The sequence below is a fragment of the Danio aesculapii genome, chromosome 15 (genome assembly GCF_903798145.1).
Source record: "Danio aesculapii chromosome 15, fDanAes4.1, whole genome shotgun sequence".
NCBI lineage: Eukaryota > Metazoa > Chordata > Actinopteri > Cypriniformes > Danionidae > Danio > Danio aesculapii.
In genome coordinates this window covers 5,151,142-5,173,235 of record NC_079449.1, presented here as the reverse complement: position 1 = coordinate 5,173,235, position 22,094 = coordinate 5,151,142, and the positions used below count along the sequence as shown (strand labels likewise).

The following is a 22,094-nucleotide window of genomic DNA, read 5'->3' as shown; positions in this document are numbered from 1 at the left end:
ATCCAGGAGCACAAGTTGCAGCTGGAGCACATGAAGGAAACCTACGTGAACACGGGGAGAACATGCAAACTCCACACGATAACTGACCCCGCCGAGGCTTGAACCAGCAACCTTCTTGCGGTGAGGCTAGAGCGCTACCCACTGCGCCACCATGCTGCCCTCAAATTTATCCAAATACTGTTAAATTTGTTCTTAGCGATGCATATTACTAATCAAAACAATTACTGTGCATGTGTACATATTTGTGTGTGTGCACGTGTTTGCGTATGTACAAGTGTGCGAGTGTGTGTTTGAATGTGTATGAGTGTGTGTGTCATGCTGTGAATCATATTCATGAGGTCAAAATTTCATACTGTGTCCATCTGCGCACAAACACATTCACACACACACACACAAATATGACAGGACAGAAAAACAGACCCAATTGCATTATACTGATGGCTACACACACACACACACACACACACACACACACACACACACACACACACATATTTTTAAGTTTGGCAGACAGATTACTGGAGGGTGCTGGCAATCAGAAACACACACACATACACACACACACCAAACAACTGACATTTACACACACGCAGCACTGACCCACAGGGTTTCTCACACTGAAATGTTCCTGTCACTTTGATTGGCAGGTCAGGAAAGTTTGAGGCTGTGGACATTCACACCATCACTCAACACTTTCTGTCTGTCTTCCTCCATTACAGAGAAATAGAAATCTCTAATAAACTTCACCTCATCTCATCTGAAGCATTGGGAATTGATTCGGTTGAATGAATCAAAACATTCAAATGATTGGTAAAAGATTCCACAGAGTTCATACAGTAATTGCTGCCTGTACACTCGCTTCACCACTACACCTGCTCACTGGTGCAAATACTATAAGACTAAACGATACTCCTATGAAATTTTAATTACTTTTCAAATATTAACCAATGGAAAGCATGGTGGCTCAGCGGTTAGCACTGTGGCCTCACAGCAAGAAGGTCGCTGGTTCGAGTCCCAGCTGTGTCATTTGGCATGCATTTGCATGTTCTCCCCGTGTTGGCATGCGTTTCGGGTGCTCCGGTTTCCCCTACAGTCCAAACACATACGCTATAGGTGAATTGAATAAACTAAATTGGCCGCAGTGTATGAGTATGTGTGTGAATGTGAGTGTGTATGGGTGTTTCCCAGTACTGGGTTGCAGCTGGAACATATGCCGGAATAGCTGTTCATTCTACAGTGGTGACCACTGATAAATGAGGGACTAAGCTGAAGGATAATGAAGAAACGAAGGATTATTTACCAAGTGGCGTCCAACGATTGTGTGGAACCCAACATGTTTTCCAGTGTATGGAGAGATTGTACAGTTGTTCACATTGACCAAAACAGAAAGCGTTTAGGAAGCATTTTCCACAATCACAAGCTACATTTGCATCCATCTATTTTTATGTGCATTTTGGATATGATATTAAAAAAAACGATTGATTGAAACGCCGAGATGTGCATATCTTTTGAAAATGCGCATAAAATAAAACAAGCGCATAATTGAGTAGGTCAAACTTTTTATTTAATAAGAAAAGATGCGCACAAACTATGATGGAAACACTTTTACTGAACAAATTTCAGCATGCGTATTAAAAAAGGTCATGTGATTTCGAAATTGTCACGGTCACACAATCAAGACAAGGATGGTTCTCTTTTCATTAACGTATTCAAACACACAGTGGATTGATAGTGGATCCGTGGATCCGCTTAAATGATTCAAGATGATTTGGCAGATCCTGGATCTTTTAATATTGATAACTGATCTCTGGCTGAAGCGGCGGTCACACTAGAGTTTGATAACTCTGTCGTACGGCACTGCGAAAAGGGGCGGGATTAAACAAGACGATTAGACATTAAAAAAGCAAGTGATTGCTCCATGTTTTAAATTTCTGTTCAGAGAGGTCATTTTTTGATCCTCGATTGGTCTCACGCAGTCAAGTGATGCGATTTCGCAGGTCAGAGTTCACCAAGCTTGAACTTTGCACTGCAGCGACTTGTGAAACTTGACGCAAGACCTTGCGTTTCCAGTCGGATGCATTCGTGTGTGTGTATGAATGGAAGTCTATGGGGAATGGAAGTCCAGTGTGATCGCAGCTTAATTTGGTTCTTCAAACAAGTTCACAAATCAGATTAAAATGTCTGGATGAACTGATCTGAGATCGCTGCGTGTGTTGTGAAGAGCTGATCTATCGATTCTCAAAATCATGATCAGCAATGCAACAACTGGCTGACGACACAGCAGCGTGATGACATCATCTGATTAATATTTAATTATCCAAGTGATATTTAATTATCCTTTGGTGAAGGAAAAATCATGGTTTGAGGTTATATTCAGTATGGGGCGTATGAGAGATCTGCAGAGTGGATGGCAACATCAACAGCCTGAGATTCAGTTGAAGTCAGAATTATTAGCCCCCCTTTGATTTATTTGTATTTTTTTTATATTTCCCAAATGATGTTTAACAGAGCAAGGAAATTTTTACAGTATGTCTGGTAATATTTTTTCTTCTGGAGAAAGTCTGATTTGTTTTATTTAGGCAAGAAAAAAAGCCGTTTTCAATTTTTTAAAAACATTTTATGGTCAAAATTATTAGCCCCTTTCAGCTGTATTTTTTTTCGATAGTCTACAGAACAAACAATCATTATACAATAACTTGCCTAATTCCCCTAACCTGCCTAGTTAACCTAATTAACCTAGTTAAGCCTTTAAATGTCATTTTAAGCTGTATAGAAGTGTCTTGAAGAATATCTAATTAAATATTATTTACTGTCATCATGACAAAGATAAATAAATCAGTTATTAGAAATGAGTTATTAAAACTATTATGTTTAGAAATCGCTCTGTTAAACAGAAATAGTGGAAAAAAAATAAACAGGGGGCTAATAATTCAGGGTGGCTAATAATTCTTACTTCAACTGTATCAAGGCATTTGTGCAGCCCATTACATTACAAACCACAGGAGAGGGCAAATTCTTCAGCAGGATAGCGCTCCTTCTCATACTTCAGCCTCCACATCAAAGTTCCTGAAAGCAAAGAAGGTCAAGGTGCTGCAGGATTGGCCATCCCAGTCACCAGACATGAACATTATTGAGAATGTCCTTTATTGTCCTAATTAAATAATTAAAATTCAAGGAATGATCATATTTAATGATTAAATAAGTGTAAACTAGCCACTTACTGTAGCCACTAAGCCACTTCTGATACCAAATAATCAACTAGAAGTCAAGTTATTATTTTTTGATCCTTAAACTTGGAGAGGTGACAAGACTTTAGTAAGGTAGTGTATACTAGACTGTACTATAGTATGGTTCAAAAACACTACAGTAATTACTTGTCTTTTTTCAATGTGTGCTGTGTAAAACCCCTCCTGTCACCTTTATATTTAAGACTGCAGATGTGATTTTAGTTTTCTCCAGGTGCAGTGATTTGCACACACACACTCACTGCAGACAGCTGTACCTGTGCTGTTCTGTTTGTGAAAGTTTGCGGCGCATTGAGAATCCCGGAGGCAGAGTGAGATATTCATGCTAATTCCCGAAGCCTCGCTTTAAACTCTCTCTCAGCCTGTTCTCATCCCGCTCTGGCTGGATCTGAGGCTGGCGAGGGGGATGCTGTTGGTGTGGGTGACAATTCTGTTGCTATGGCAACAAGCCTTGGAAGGGTATTGGTTCCAATTTTGTTCCGTCTCCAAGAGCAACACACTGGCGGAATGAGAGAAAGGGATACAGCTCTGTCGAAACACACACATGCTGTGTCTCAATACTACGTCCTAAAAGTGTGGACTTTATTTGTGAAGAAAATGTACATCCTTTTTAATGTATAACAAGAGGTTGCAAGCTTTGGGATGCACTACTACTGTTATGTTGCTTGGTTATGTGTGTGTCTGTCAATCATCTTGACACATCATTCATATTTTATTTATTCATTCATTTTCTTTTCAGCTTAGTCCCTTTATTAATCAGGCGTCGCCACAGCGGAATGAACCGCCAACTTATCCAGTATATGTTTTACGCAGCGGATGCCCTTTCAGCTGCAACCCAACACTGCAAAACACCCATACACACTCATTTACACACATAAACTAGGGCCCATTTAGTATATTTAATTCACCTATAGCGCATGTGTTTGGACTGTGGGGGAAACTGGAGCACCCGGAGGAAACCCACGCCAACACAGGGAGAACATGCAAACTCCACACAGAAATGCCAACTGATCCAGCCGGGACTCGAACCATCGACCTTCTTGCTGTGAGGCGATCGAACTCTCCTCAGGTGTTTACATAATTATGCATTCAGAAGTTTAATGTCCAAACATGTCTTTATATAAGCTCACATTGTTGCTGCTGATGAAATATAATATGCAGAAAATGTGATTTAAATATTTCCAGTGTAGGTCAGATATGAATTAACAGTCATTCAAACATTTTTACCAAAGCCTCTCCACTTAATCTTCTGTGTCAGCCATGTTTGTAGTTTGTTAACACTTTTGACCTGTGCTTGTAGTTCTCATTTATTTTGTGTATTTGTTTCACAGCAATGCACAGTGGACACTATCTGGCAAAAGTCTTGTTGTAGATCCCAGTTGTAAGAGCAACAAATAATAACTTGACTTCTAGGTGATCATTTATTAAAGTGGCAGAAGGTCGAACTGCATCCCAATCATTACAAATACTGCATAAGGCCAACTGGAACCCACATGGACCCAAGATTCTCACAGAAATCAGTCAAGTTTGGTGAAGGAAAATTCATGGTTTGGGGTTACATTCAGTATGGGAATGAGTGGATGGCAACATCAACAGCCTGAGGTCTCAAGACATTTGTGCTGCCCATTACATTACAAACCACAGGAGAGGGCAAATTCTTCAGCAGGATAGCGCTCCTCCTCATACTTCAGCCTCCACATCAAAGATCCTGAAGGCAAAGAAGGTCAAGGTGCTCCAGAATTGGCCAGCCCAGTCACCAGACATGAACATTATTGAGCATGTCTGGGGTAAGATGAAGGAGGAGGCATTGAAGATGAATCCAAAGACTCTTGATGAACTCTGGGAGTCCTGCAATAACGCTTTCTTTGCCATTCCAGATGACTTTATTAATCAGTGATTTGAGTCATTGCAGAGATGTATGGATGCAGTCCTCCAAGCTCATGATGGAGTCAGACACAATATTCATTCTGTTTCCACTGCAGCATCACTTTATATTCTATACTGGACATTATTTCTGTTCAGTGACAAGACTTTTGTCTAAGCAGAGTCAGACCTTACTGTCCTAATTAAAGAATTAAAAATCAAGGCCTGATCATATTTTATTGTGGTAAAATAAGCGTAATCTAGAGGCCTTTGCCTTTCATATAAACCACTTCTGATACCAAATGATCAACTAGAAGTCAAGTTATTATTTATTGTTCCTAAAACTTGGATAGATGACAAGACTTTTGTCAGGTAGCGTACATTAGTCAATGTTCCCCAAATTAGCCCAAAGACGAGTTTTCATTGGTGGTCCTTGGGCTAATTTGGGTACATTTACATTCTTGGGGAACATTAATTAATGTGCATTGTCTCTTGCTGTGAACAAAATTAATCAATTAATTAAATAAATTAGAATTACAAACACAGTGTTAACAAAATACAAACACGGCCGACACAGAATTCATATCCAACGTGCAATGTATTGTGGGAAATATTCACCATTAAAGCATGCACTTCAATAATAATTCTATTTTTGTCCTCCCACTCCTTCCCCTTGGCCCTAAAAACCTAGTGTTAAAGGGAAGGGCTTCAAAATTTACCCCTAAGAAATAGGACAGCACTACAGCACCTGCACACATCATCATATGTCATCGTGATCTCTTGCTTCATATGAGATCAGACGATCACGACTGCTGTAGTTATTCTAGTTGTTATTTTTTGGAGTTTATCTTCAGGAATTCACTAAATGCATATATTATGATACCATAACGATATAATCTGGCAATAAGATCGTAACTATACTGCGCATATACACAGTGGCCATATTCATCTATGTAAACACACAAAACAACATTAACATTATAGCAGACACTGTAAAAAGCTCATTGACAGCCACTAGACTTTTCTGACAGGGTATTCGAGTGTCATCGAGTGTCAGAATGTTGTGGGACTGCTGTACAGGAGTTATTATTATGAACTATAGATATAATTATATCTATTTTAGCGTTTTTCTTTAAAGCCTGACGATAAAACATGAACGAAAAAGAAACACATTTGTGCATCTCCTTACTTCCGGATGCAGCTATCCTGCCATTGTGGCTGGTGTATTATGGGAAATTTTTGTACCCCTTGGTTTGAAGTGTGATCCTGAAAAATCTCTCTTTCAAGGGCTCTCTAGCCCTTCCCCTTAGCCCTACGCCTTCAACCCAAAGAGAACTGAGACACCCCTACCCCTTCACGTGAACAAAAACGAGGGGTAGAGGTAAGGGGAAGGGCTGAGGGGTAGAATTGGGATTGTGTTCAAAACTCAGGGTAACTCATGGACACTCATTTCAACATACTATGTGTAAGTGCTGTTATCAAGCATTTTGCATAATTGCACATTTATTTACATATTTGTTTTATATTTCACTCTTTAGTGATTTAAGGTTATAATATTTTGGATTCATTTGGCTGAAGTGTATTTATAAATGTAAATGTGTTGGAAGGTTTAAATGTATTATTTCATTTGTTGTATTTTAAGACATTTAATATAGAAACGTGTCACTTTAAGGAAATGACGTGTAATGTGAGTGACTTGTTTATGAATCGCCGGATAAACGGACGATGAACAGACGCACGTCAATGCTGTGTAAAGTTACATGTGTTTAAGGAGCTTAAAGTTGCTGCTGTCATAAGTCAAAAAGGACCGTGAAGAAGACTTTATTAAACCAAGGACCCTTTTTTCATGACAAGCGACCAACGAGGTATTTGTTTTGCTTAATGTATTAGATAATCGTGGTTTGTATAATTTCTTATACGTTTGTACTGTGTTCATTTACTAATACAGTTCTCACGGCGTAATGCGCAAAGCACATTATGGACGACCTTAAATAAACGCCCGTTCTGGAGAAACAACCTGTGTCTGTGTTGTTATGAAGAGAGTTACACTATGATTTGGGACATAATAGTTGAATTTTCGAAAACTATTTAGGCTGGAAATTGCAAATTGAGTCTCAGCAACACACACACACACACTCAGAGCATCATTAATCAGTTATCATTGGGTGTGTGTGTGTTTGGGGTGGATAAATGCTGTGGGCAGGACAGGGCTAATGTGTGTCACAGGGGCCATAGAGATCAGTGTGTTGAGAGTTGAGCGAGACGGGTCCATTAACACTGACTCCGCTTCATCTCTGTAAACCCTGCAGGCTGCTTGTGGCGGGAATGAGGAGAGGGCAGATGTTGCCAATGTGTGCCAGATTCTCCAGAAAGAGCCTATAAGAGGATCAGGGATATTCCTACTGCCACATGTTTGCAATCCTACAAGCCCTGTCCACTTAAAGTCACCGGTCTGACATGACAACACACATTAGACTATTAGAAATTAGTAAATAAAGGTGGCAGAGAATTCAAATCTGGGTATACATACAGTTAAAGTCACAATTATTCGTCCTCTTGTGATTTTTTTGTTTGTTTTTGAACATTTCCTAAATGATGTTTAACAGAGCAAGGAATTTTTCACAGTATTTCCTGTAATATTTTTTTCTTCTGCAGAAAATCTTAATTGTTTTATTACAGCTAGAATAAAAGCTGTTTTTAATTGCTTAAATAACATTTTAATGTTGATATTATTAGCCCCAATAAGCATTATTTTTTTGAATTTCTACAGAACAAACCAAACTTGCATTATTACCCTAACATTTTAACCCAGTTAAGCATGTAAATGTCACTTTAAGCTGAATACTAGTGTCTTGAAAAATATCTAGTCAAATATTATGTACTGTCATCATGGCTAACATAAAAGAAATCAGTTATTAGAGAGGAGTTATTGAAACTATTACGTTTAGAAATGTGTTGACGTTTTGGTCATGTTCAAGCTCTTAATATAATCATCACTCCTGACCCTCTGACTGCCCTTTTTGGTTATCTTCCAACCCCAACTACACAAACATCAACACGCCGCGTCATTGCCTTTACCACCTTGCTCGCCAGGCGCTTTTCCCCCCTTAAATGGAAACATGTGTCCCCTCCATCATCAGAACACTGGATTAAAGAGGTTCTACATTGCATCTATCTTAAGAAACTGAGACATTGTTTTAAAGGATCACTGAACTCCTTTAACAAAACATGGAACCCTATACTGTCTGTCAATGAGAACCTTAACATTTCATGACCTGCTGACTAGAGTTTCAAAAGGGAGAGACTTTTAGTGTTTACTTTACATTTTCTTCTTCTATTTTTACCCTTATATTTATTATATATTTTTATTAATTAATCAATCAAAATATTTATTTATTTATTATTTTTTCAGTTGGTTTATTATTTATTTATCTATGTCTTGATTCATCTTTTCGTACTTATTGAAGACCTCAGAAAATAGGCAGGAGAGGGATATGGGAGGGATGGTACACTGAAAAAAACAACCCAGGCTCATTCTGAGAATGTAGTCCCGGGGACGTTTCTGAAGACCGCGAAATACGTAGCCGGGGGTACGTATGGCTGCATTTCATTTTTTAAGCGAACGCTGCGGGGCGGTGTGACGCCGTTCCCTTCGGCGCTTGCCGGCCGCTCGCCTCCGTATGGAGGGCTTTCCCGCTGCAACCAGTTTGTCCGGTTAGCTCTTCGTGTACTCTGGCGGACTCGAGGCGCAGAGAGGGGCTGACCACGACGACGACCGGGTTCGAGTCCGGGGAAGAGCGGTTCCAGAAATCAGGTAAGAAAACAAAAACAAAATCCAAAAAATGAAGCGAACAAGTTCGTCACAGCGTGAGAATGTGGTCAAAATCCGAAAACGTGGTAAAAATCAGACGAGGGCTTTTCTTTTTCTGGACGGCTTTTGTGAATCGTCGTTGGTTGGGTTTAGGGATGGAGGAAGGTGGGTCAGCCGATTGGCCGATCGCACGGTCAATCATTCTGTCATCCAGGCAGACAGGCGGAAGGTCGTTCGACAGCGGCCTCTAGCGGGTTTACGCGAGAACGGCGCGGGAAAAAAGCGCGCACAGCGGCCTCTCGCGGACTCATGAAAACAAAAACTGCAAAAATACGTACCTTCCGGGACGTATTTCGCGGTCTCCAGAAACGTCCCCGGGACTCGGTCTCAGAATGAGCCTGGGTTGGAAAAAAATTATTCAAAGATGATTCCTTGGATTTACTCAATTTTTTTACGTTAAGTGGTTGTAAACAATTTATTTGGGCTGAATTTAAACAAACAAATTAAGTTGAACATTATTAAATTTAATTTGTTTGTTTAAATTCAACACAAATGAATTGTTTGCAACAGTTTTGCATGCAACACTTTTTTCAGTGTACGTAGAAGGGGTAAAAAAGTGTAAGTTTGATTCAAGAGTTCTACAGGTTTCTTGTTTTTGTTGCTATATATTTCATGCTATCTCTTTGCTGATAGGACCTTCTACTTTTCATATACATTTATAAGTTTGTATATTATCTTGAAAAAATGCAAAAAAAAAAAAATTGAAAATAGAAAAATCTTCTGTGTTGCCAAAAATCTTCTTTCCGTTAATCAGAAATTGGTAAAAAAATATACAGGGGGGCTAATAATTCAGGAGGGAATATGTAGATGTAGATGTAGGCATAGCTGAATAATAAGAGTTTGGTACAAGGAAATGACATACCGTGAGTCTCACACACCAATGTTTCTCAGGCTACGTCTACACTAAATCATATACGTTTGAAAATGTGTTTACAATTCTTTCTGTCATCCACACTAAAACGTCTGAAAACACTTTTGTTGGTGTACTGCGATTGCGCACAGATGTAAGATGCTTTTAATAGCCCATATCCATCTGTCATTTATTTACTTTCCATCTTTTTGAAACGTTGCAGCAAAATGTCGTAACTTTCATCTGCTTCCGCCACTGAACAACAGCTCCCATTAAACAAAGATTCAAAACATGTAAAAAACATTCATCTTTAATCAAGCTGTCAAAACAGACAGCATTCAAAACATCTGCCTTACAATGTCATCTGAATTGGTCACATGACTAAAATGCTTCATCATTTTCGTAAGCCAGCATTTACACAGTCCACACTGCAACATGAAAGCGGCATTTTCAAACGTAACCACTTTATTTCAAAACGAAACGTTTTTGTTTCCTAAAAACACCATCTCAGTGTGGACAGAAGGCTAAAATGGAGAGAAAAATATGCTTTGTATGAAAACAAAAACATATTAGTGTGGACAACTTGTGAGTGTCAAATTGTGATGAAAAGCAGGACTATCATACCAAAACACTGACATGTTGCACATGGAATTATTAACATGCACACAACAGACAGTGTTTCATTGGCCATAATGCATCTTCTGAAATCTTTTTTTCTGATTTTTTAATTTATCCAAGCTTGTACAATATTTACTATTTACGTAGGACTCTTATTTTGAAAACAGGACAGGCTTTAAGGAGTAAAGGAGCAGTTCTGTGAGTGTGAAGCATAACTGACCACGTGAACACAAAATACAGGATATACAGATTATGAATGTATTTAGCACCACCCTGGTCTTTTTAAGGCTCTCTTTTATTAGTTTAACATGTATATTGTGAAATTTGACATGTATGTTTGTAATAAGGCAACAAACGCATGTAAACTATTGAGAATTGAGAAAAAAACTCTAAATTAATTGTGTTTTTCCGTAAGACAAGCAAAATAATCTCTAGGTGCTTACTTCACTTGCAAGATTTGCTTGAGCTTATTTTGGTAACACTTTATTTTGATGGTCCATTTGAGTATTAGTAGACTTTCTGCTTAATATCTGTTGATACAGACATAAAACAGACATTTAACTGACTATAAGAAACTTTGCAAGTACATGTCAACTTACACTAACCCTAAACCTAACCCTAACCCCAACCTAACAGTCTACTTATAATCTAATGAGAATTAGTTGCAATGTAATTTAAATTCAACAAACAGACCATTAAAATAAAGTGTGACCCTTATTATCTATCTGAAAATTATCATTTATTTAGCGCCACTCTGAAGAGCTCTGTTTAAGGCTCTCTTTTATTAGTTCTACATGTATATAGTGAAAGTTGCCACGTATGTTTGTAATGAGGCAACAAACACATGTGCACGTTTATAATGAGGCAACAAACACATGTGCACGTTTGTAATGAGGCAACAAACACGTGCTCATTTGTAATGAGGCAACAAACACATCTGCACGTTTGTAATGAGGCAACACACACATGTAAACTACTTAGTATTGAGAAAAAAAACTCTAAATTAATTGCGTTTTTCCTTAAGACATCTAAATAATCTGCCAGTGGGGTGAGCATAAATATTTGTTTTTAGATTATTGAGTGAGCTTACTTCACTGGCAAGATTTGCTTGGACTTATTTTTATCTGCAAATTATATTTTATTTAGTGTCACTCTGAAGAGGTCTGTTTAAGACTCTCTTTTATTAGTTTAACGTGTATATTGTGAAATTTGACATGTATGTTTGTAACGAGGCAACAAACACATGTGCACGTTTGTAATGAGGCAACAAACACATGTAAACTACTTAGTATTGAAAAAAAAAAGTCTAAATTAATTGTGTTTTTTCTTAAGACAAGTAAAATAATGTGCCATTGGGATGAGCAAAAAAAAAAATAGTTTTAAGATTATTGAGTGAGCTTACTTCACTTGCTCGATTTGCTTGGACTTGTTTTTATCTGAAAATTATATTTTATCTAGCACCACCCTAAAGAGGTCTGTGTAAGATTCTCTTTTATAACTTTAACATGTATATTGTGAAATTTGTGACGTATGTTTGTAATGAGGCAACAAACACATGTTAACTATTGAGTATTGAGGAAAACAAAAATCTCTAAATTAATTGTGTTTTTCCTTAAGACAAGCTAAATAATCTGCCAATCGGGTGAGCAAAAATATTTGTTTTCAGATTATTGACCTTACTTCACAGGCAAGATTTGCTTGGACTTATTTTTTTAATCTAAAAACGATATTTTATTTAGTGCCACCCTAAAGAGGTCTGTTTGCTCTTTTTTTATTAGTTTAGTTTAATGTGTATATAGTAAAATTTGCCACATATGTTTGTAACGAGGCAAAAAAACACATGTGCAGATTTGTAGTGAGGCAGCAAACACCTGTAAACTACTTAGTATTGAGAAAAAAACTCTAAATTAATTGTGTTTTTCCTTAAGACAAGCAAAATAATCTAGGTAAACCCAGTGGGGTGAGCAAAAATATTTGTTTTCAGATTATTGAGTGAGCTTACTTCACTTGCTAGATTTGCTTGGACTTGTTTTAATCTGAAAAGGATATTTTATTTAGCACAACCCTGAAGCGGTCTGTGTAAGACTCTCATTTATAAGTTTAAAGGGAACCTAGGTTCTTTTTTCAGATTTAATATAAGTCTTTTGTGTCTCCAGAAAGTGTGTGTAAAGTTTCAGCTCAAAACACCCATCAGATTATTTATTATACCTTTTATTAAATTCCTATTTATACATTTTTCTTACTGGGTGGCGGTTTAGGTGTACTGCTCCTTTAAGGCTAGTCCTCCCCGCCCACCGTTTCTATGTGCCTTTCTGCGTGCCTTAATCTCCTCCCTCGGCAGCGTCAGACAACAGACAGATTTAAAGGAAGCAGATCTCATGTAGCGTTTGTGAGAAATACTACAGTAAGAACTTTACCAATGAGTATTTATTGTGCAGTTGCATGGCAGGGTCACACAAAGTTCACGCGCGCACACACACACAGCAGCAGACACACACACACAGACAGACAGACAGAGCGCCCGTTTAGCTTTGCACTCTTTTTGCACGCAAATGTGACAGGATACAGGTTAATCCTCACTGCTGTATGGATATCTGTTATGTTAATGTACAAAATAAACCTGATTTAACGTCCACAAACCGGGAATGAAGCATCTTCCTTTATAATTGTTCTGACACGCGGCTGCGCTGATGAAGTAAAGCTAAGCTAAATCGCTGTAATTCATTACACACTTGCTCTGTTTTAAAACATTTTAAACTTGTGAAACTCACTCTTGATCACGTTTGATGATGATTGATGATCCTAGCGAACTGAACAGACCTTTTATTCTCGGTTGCTTTGCGCTCGTCCTGTCTTGCTGATATGATTATGCACGTGACTACCTGGACATGTTAATACCTGCAGCTGTCAATCAATTCGATGGGCAGGGGGACCGCACTCCTACGTAAAGTTGCGGTCGATCTGAAAACCGCTCCAATTGGTCCACCGTTTTTTATGTAGCTAAATTGAAAAAAAAAGGACTGGGTGTGTTTATATCACGCCAATATGACGGTCTATACACCATACATGCACATATGTCTGTCCAAACAGCTTGAAAAGTAGATTTTTCATCATAGGTGCCCTTTAACGTGTATATTATGAAATTTGCGATATATCTTTGTAATGAGGCAACAAACACATGTTAACTATTGAGTATTGAGAAAAAAAAAATCTCTAAATTAATTGCTCTTTCTGTTGAGCGGATGAAGACAATAACCAAACATAGGAGTGTAAGAACTCGCTTGACAGTGCTCAAAAAGCAAACTGGATGATATTCACATTAGTTTATTTGCTATAAATGCTCATGTTGTTCTGTGTATGTATTGGAGTTATGTCTAAAACATTAAAAAATAGTGTTTTCTTTGAGCAGGTAAAATTATAGGTGCAGTTCATATATCTGCCTGCTTGTATTAAAGGACAAAATTGTATTACAAATAATATATAAATATACATATATTTAGAGATTTTAATAAAAAATGTTTCATGTGTTGTGAAGAAAAAATCTAATTATGAAAAGCATCTTCAATGCACCGTGATGCACTGTGATGCACCGAGATATCCAGTTGAACCGAATCGTTTGCATGATAAACGTAACCGAACTGAACCATGAGACCAGTGTAGGTTCACAACTCTAATTCTCACTATTCATTTTTAGGTTTTTCCTCAATAAACTAATCATTGCTGCTTATTAAAAGTTAGTAAGTTAGTAATTGGGTTTAAGTGTAGAGATTTGGGGTGTAGATCAAACTTTATAAGCACTAATATACAGACAATATCTTAATATTAGCATGTCATAAGCCAGTAGATGATAGTGGAAACTAATACTTAAAATAAATTATATATTATAATACTTATAATAAAGTCATTAATTAATTTATTTATTCTTTTTTTTTTTTTTTTTTTTACAATGTGCTAAGACTGGTCTCTAGTGTGCTGCTAAATTGTTCTGGGCGGTTGCTGTGCATTCTTCACTAAACCACCCTCAGCTCTCTGTGCTGTTCTGGTGTCTGAATCTTTCTTGGGTCCTCCTTTAATGTCCGTCTGAAATCTTCTTCCCTTTTATTGTGCAGTATACAAAAGAGTATTTTAACATCACACACAAAAAATGTGTGGGTATGTATATGCGAGTGTGTGCGCATTCTTGAGCAGATGTTTTGTTCAGTCTTGCATGTGTCTGTGTGTGTGTGTGCTCAAGAAATGACAGACCTTGAGCTCTGAGACGCTTTGATCCTCTGTGTTTCATCTTTGGTCTTAGATCAGTAGTCTAACAGTGGGAGTTCACACACATTCACACACACACACTTTTCATTTTTAAGTCTGGCTTAATGGGCCTCTATGAAAATCCCTTGCTGTTAGTGACACCCGTGGCCATTCTGCGAACTGCAGCCAGCAGCATATTACCTGTTTTTGCACTCATACACTTATAATCTGTATTAAGTAAAGCTACTTTTAAGAGTAATATATTACAATCTTAAGTATATCTTATTGCTTAAAAAACAAAAATAGCATAACAGCAATGTTTGCAGCATGTTTTCCACAGAGACCCTCCTCCACCCCAGCTCCACCTGTGTTCAGATCTGCTACGGGGTTTACATATGTATTATGTTTGCATCAGCAGTGTATTATATTCTCAGACTGAATGTCAGAGAATACACAGGCTGTAGCAAGTTTTGGTATTTGCTCTGCCATAATAATCAAAGCAGCAGCAGCGTAGCAGATTTATTCCGTCAAGACCAAACACATTAACAATGCCATATACAAATATATTACCATAGTAAACCTTTCTGAAAGTTGTCATGATAGAAATATACAGTATATGTATATCTAAATGTATTTTTTAAAAATCTATTTAGTGAAAAATCCTTCAGTTACAAGATTTTGTTTCTGGCTAATTTGTGTGGACATCTTGTGAGTTTAAAATTGTGATGAAATACAAGAAAATCGTACCAAAACGCAGATTGTTATGTTTCACACGGGATTATTCATAAGCACACCCCAGACCATGTTTGATTTGCCATAATGTTATCTTGTAAGATTACAACAATTATCTTTTCCTCGTTATTTTAAGTTCATCTAAAGCGGCATTATACTGTACTTAATATGTATGTAGGACTCTTATTTTGAAAACAGGACAGGCTTTAATGATTTCATAATAATAATGATGATGATGATAATAATAATAATAACAATAATAATTCCTTACATTTATATAGCACTTTTCTGGACACTCAAAACGCTTTACACATTTTTGGGGGAATCTCCTCATTCACCACCAGTGTGCAGCATCCACCTGGATGATGCGATGGCAGCCATATTGCGCCAGATCGCACACCACACACCAGCTGATTGGTGCAGAGGAGACAGAGTGATGAAGCCAAATATGATATGGTGATGGTAAGGAGGCCATGATGGACAGAGGCCAGTGGGCAAATTTGGCCAAGATGCCAGTGTTAAACCCCTACTTATTTTTGAAGGACATTCTGAAATTTTTAACGACCACAGATAGTCGAGACCTCAGTTTAACATCTCATCCGAAAGACGCCGATCACTGAGACCTGTGAAGTCCCCTCTACTATACTGAGGCGTTAGGACCCACGCAGACTGCAGGCTGTGCACCCCCTACTAGTCTCACTAACACCACTTTGAGGAATAATAATCAAAGCAGCAGTAGCAGCAGCAGCGTAGCAGATCTATTCCACCAAGACCAAACACATCAACATATACAAATATATTACCATGGTAAATCGCTCAGTGTATTGTCATGATAGAAATATACAGATGCATTTCTAAAGATATTTTTTAACATTTCTAGATCAACATTTCTTTTTTACTGAAAATGCAATTAACTGTAATTGATTTGATTAATAATTTTAAAGAAATCTATTTGGTGAATAATCATCCAGTTACAAGATTTAGCTTCTGGCTAATTTGAGTGAACACATTAGTGCAGACGCATATCTGGTCCTGATTTCTCTGCTTTCCTTCCCTCTCATCTGTTAAATATTCCTCTCACACTCTCGGCGCTGCCAGGAGGAAGAGGAGGATGACGAAGGCTTGACAGCTCCTCCGCATGGAACACAGATCACTGCGCAAACACCACATCCTGCCCGAGACAGGAAACGCATCATGAACACTCTCAGGACTCCTAATGGTGATGAAGTTTGCAGTATTTGTTTGTGTTTTCTTTTATCGTATTGTGACGCAGCTCCAAGAGAAACGGAATATTAAATGAGAAAACTGATTGGATTGACTGCAAGCTGATTGGATGTAGTACGTAGGCATTTCATTCAGAAAGACTAGGAAAAGGGGTTGAGAAGAGTTATTACAGCCTAACAGACTCCTCCTCCTCACCATTTCTGTCTGTCGTCAAAGCTGACAGCTGGAGGGGCGTGGTTAAGTATGTTAGCCACACCCAATACCTCTGACAGACCAAATCTGAGAATTTAACTGAAAACAAACAGGAAGTGGATATTCAGATTTTAATTTTAGATTACATTGCCAAACTATTGTTTTTTTCTCAATGGCACGAGCAGATGAATGTTCACCACAAAACTAGCAATGTGAGCTAACAAAATCAATATGGTTAGTTTTGATCTCATGAGTACTTTAAACCCTATTTGAGGGAGCAGCCATTTGTAGTGGTGTCAGAAACCATAGTAGACATTCTGAAGTGCACTCAATCAATCCCACAATGCACCACAACAGAGTGAACAATCGACGTACGCTCAACAGCTAGAAAATTCCCATAATGCGCTGTGAGAGTTTGTTTGTCGAATGAATTTCTGCATCTGACCACAAGATGGCGCCCACGGCCGAATCCAATCAGTGTACGTTTAGTTAAATGAATTATAATTTAAAGCAGGGGTCAGCAATCTCGGTCCTGGAGGGCCGGTGTCCCTGCAGAGTTTAGCTCCAACTTGCCTTAAAACACCTACCTGGATGTTTCAAGTATACCTTGTAAGACCTTGATTAGCTTGTTCAGGTGTGTTTGATTAGAGTTGGAGCTAAAATCTGTAGGGCACCGGCCCTCCAGGAACAAGTTTGGTGACCCCTGATTTAAAGTAATGTTTGTATACATGAGTGAAATCAATATACTTTGCTTCTTTACTAATAGACAGCTTACTATAGACAATATGAACGTGAACATTTCCTGCTTGTTATCAAACTATTTCATAACTATAACAACAGGCAATTCAATCATAACTTCATGTTAAAACAGCTATCATAACATTATTTAACAATATGCGGCTCTTTTTGGATTCTCGGAAGCTATAAAAAATGTAAAACAGGAAATACGTTAGGACGAAGAAATACCAAGGTGCCATAATGCGATTCAAAAGCATAAATAAATGAGGGAAAATAAAAAAGTAAAAACTAGAGTCACAAAATATTGAAAACTGCTAATTTATGGATGCTTTTTACAGTGTCGCTTTTTCACAGTGCACTATATTAGTGGAGTTATGTAGAGAATAGTGAATGAGGGTATAGGGGGCGATTTCAGACACATCACTGGACTCAAAAACACGAGGAGAGTTCTCAAGCGGCTGGTCTAATCTGATTGTCTGGCTTCACGCAATGTACTAGAGTCCAGAGAGCACAGATTTATATCATTTCACCAGAGAACGAAGTCTTGTTCACCAGTTTCAGAGCTACACTTGTGAGGAAGAGAAGATGAGTTTCGGCAAAGGTGCAACAAATCTCTGAAACAAGTCAAAATGATTTGCCCTCCTGTGGTTTTTTGTTTTCTTTTTCAAATATTTCCCAAATGACGTTTAACAGAGGAAGGAATTTTTTACAGCATTTCCTATAATATTTTTTTCTTCTAGAGAATGTCTTATTTGTTTTATTTTGGCTAGAATGAAAGCAGTTTTTAATATAACACCATATAAAAATATATAATTATTTCCAGAATGGTTATTGCTAATTAAAGCACACATTTCAGTCTAACGCTGACCAGTCTAACGCTAACGCTTTTTAATTTCACTCTACATTTTCTATGTTGTCTTCAGCCAGCTCTTATTGTGATTCCACTTTAGACAGAAGTAAGCCCTCCATCTGACCTGAGATTGAGTCAGTAAAGGGGGTAATAACGGCAGGAGAGGGTCTTACAGCGGCCATCACAGACATTCAGACTCAAAGAGAGGAGACAGATGTCTAAGTACACTTTAAAAAAATAACACTTCTTTACCAGGAATCGATGGTTTCATGAAGATCCTCTAACATTCACTGCACAAAATGTTCTTTGTAATGGAAGAAATAAGTTTGTTTAGAAAAAGAAAAAGTTACTTAAAAGATCCCTAATTATGCATTATAAAAGGTCATATTTTGGTTTTGGGGGTCTCCAACAACAGGCTTATATGCATGCACGGTCAAAAACACTTGTCTTATAATGTGCATTAATTTTACCTGATTATCCCAACGACTTCTATATGATCCGTTCAGCGATTCATTTGTTCCCAAACCCCTCCTTAGCGCAAAGCTAATCTGCGCTGATTGGTCTGATGAACCAGTCTGTTGTGATTGGTCGACTGCGCTAGCGTGAGATTTAGAGAAATGCCCACTATGGCTATGAAGTAGCAGAGAGTATGTGTGAGCCCAATGCAGGAATGCAATGAAGCAACGCAGTTAAACGCCAGCATATACGCTACTCTTAACCCTTAGTACCCCAAGCAATAACAATGACACACATTCAGTATTATTCAACACAGTGGCAAAACTTGAACTATTTTGAAAATTGCGTTCAGAAACACATTTAAATCGGCAAAGGACGAAGCACGTGTCGTGTAAACTCAAAAAGGCTTTGGAACTTATGAGGGAGAGTAAATAGCTAGAACATTATCATTTTTGGGTGAACTGTGACACTAAGAACTCTTTCCTGAAAAGAAAAAGCTCCTCTGAGAAATAAAAGCTGTTATTTTAATGAGCCATTTGATTTAATTTGTTTTACCTTCAGTAATGATGATGATGATGATGACAATGAAGCTGTTAATGGTTATGAAGATGATGGTGATGATGATGATTGTACCTTCCTTTAGATTCTCATCTGGACTGAGCAACTGATGTAAAAAAAAAACACACACACAGATTCTTGTGTAAGACTTTCTTAAAGGTGCAGTAAATAGAATTGACACCTACGGCCCTATCATACATCTGGTGCAAGACGTGTTTGGCGCGATGTGTTGCATTTTTCAGACTAGCGCAACTGTCATTTTCACGTTTTGTGCCACGTTGTTTAATTAGCAAATCCATTTGCACCACTTTGTGGACTCATGGGTGTGTTGGTTTGAAAAGGAGGCATGTTAAGGCGCCTGTCGGGTTTTGGAGATGTTATGCATCACCATTTAAGACGTGTGTTTGGATGTAACTCAAATTTTTGACCACACTTGGCTATTATTGTTCTTTTATTCGTTGGCTGGAAATTAAAACTGAATTTAGAAACAGTTTTGAAACAAATCTTTGAGCTTAACAAACTAAATTAAACATGTAGATTAACGAATGTATTCAGTGGAGTGCGTACAACACCGTTTCCTTACTCCACCAAAGTAAAGGAGTAAAAGTAAATTAAAGAGAAAGTAAAGAGGCAGAATGGAGGAGGCTCGTTCTTTATCCTCGCACGGAAGATGCTCTGTTTAACTGTTTTCTCGCTAGTTCAGTTTTCCACCTACAAAGTCTGCCGTGTAAATAGCAAATGCGCCATGACTGACTCTTAAAGGGAATGGAAGATGAGACACTGATTGGTTTAATGCACGTTATGCTCAAAACACACATATAACTCATTAAGAGAATAAGCACAACCCTGTTAGTCCATGCGCAGGGGTGCAGAGTGTATTTTTTCGTCCTTAAAATAGCAAACGTGGATTTGGACACTTAATGCTTTTGCCAAGCGATTTAGACTTTGCGCTTGGATGGTTAAAATGGAGCCCCTAGTGGCTGAAATATGAAGCCAGATCAGTCAATTCACATTTACAAAATGCAATTCATAAATTCAGAACACATTTTATAAATATGCAAATCCAATTCATAAATTCAGAACACGATTCATAAATATGCAAATCCAATTCCTAAATTCAGAACACAATTCATAAATATGCAAATCCAATTCCTAAATTCAGAACACGATTCATAAATATGCAAATCCAATTCCTAAATTCAGAACACGATTCATAAATATGCAAATCCAATTAATAAATTCAGAACACGATTCATAAATATGCAAATCCAATTCCTAAATTCAGAACATAATTCATAAATATGCAAATCCAATTTGTAAATTCAGAACACAATTCATAAATATGCAAATCCAATTCCTAAATTCAGAACACGATTCATAAATATTCAAATCTAATTCATAAATTCAGAACACGATTCATAAATATGCAAATCCAATTTGTAAATTCAAAACACGATTCATAAATATGCAAATCCAATTTGTAAATTCAGAACACAATTCATAAATATGCAAATCCAATTTGTAAATTCAAAACACGATTCATAAATATGCAAATCCAATTCCTAAATTCAGAACACGATTCATAAATATGCAAATCCAATTCCTAAATTCAGAACACGATTCATAAATATGCAAATCCAATTCATAAATTCAGAACACGATTCATAAATATGCAAATCCAATTCATAAATTCAGAACACGATTCATAAATATGCAAATCCAATTACTAAATTCAGAACACGATTCATAAATATGCAAATCCAATTCCTAAATTCAGAACACGATTCATAAATATGCAAATCCAATTACTAAATTCAGAACACGATTCATAAATATGCAAATCCAATTCCTAAATTCAGAACACGATTCATAAATATGCAAATCCTATTCGTAAATTCAGAACACGATTCATAAATATGCAAATCCTATTCGTAAATTCAGAACACGATTCATAAATATGCAAATCCTATTCGTAAATTTAAAACATGATTCATAAATATGCAAATCCAATTCATTTAGTAAAAATATTTATGATTTTTACTTACGAATTGTGTGTTATAATCATGAATTTGATTTTGTAAACATGAATTGTTCTGTGCATGTATTTATATATTATTTTAGAGACCGAACTAGGTATTGCAGTCTACATTCAAAATATTGGAGGTTTTTTTCTCCCTCTGATGATTTGACACACATGCAGGTTGCCAGATTGACCACACCAACAGTAGCGTATACCTGTATGTTTGAGGATCAGTACGTTTGTTATATTTGTTTGCTAAAATAAGAAACACCTTTATATAAACACACTATAAAGCTGCTACTGCCCTCTAGAGGTCACAATTTTGTCTACACCCACATACACTGAAACAGCATTCATGACTGTTTCCCACCAAGGCAACCCGGGTTGCTGGAATATAACAGTGTAAACTAGCAGTGCGCTGGTTATAGAGGCCAAAACAAAGGGAAACATGCCAACACACAACGCACTTTAAAAGGAGAATATCTGACTTTAGCATTGTTTTTCAGATAAACAAATATGTTCACTTAGCATATTTAGCAATACATGCAAACATATCATGGTATTTTTATGCTTACGTAGAGCCCCAAACGTTCATACAGCACCTTTATATAAACCCAGCATACACAACATCATTCTCA

General features: G+C 37.4%; 1 protein-coding gene across 2 annotated transcripts in view; it reads right to left on the bottom strand.

Annotated features, from left to right (window-relative positions):
• Positions 1-22,094, bottom strand: part of grm5b (glutamate receptor, metabotropic 5b) — a 131,703-nt gene that overhangs the window by 69,019 nt on the left and 40,590 nt on the right. The window lies entirely within an intron of this gene.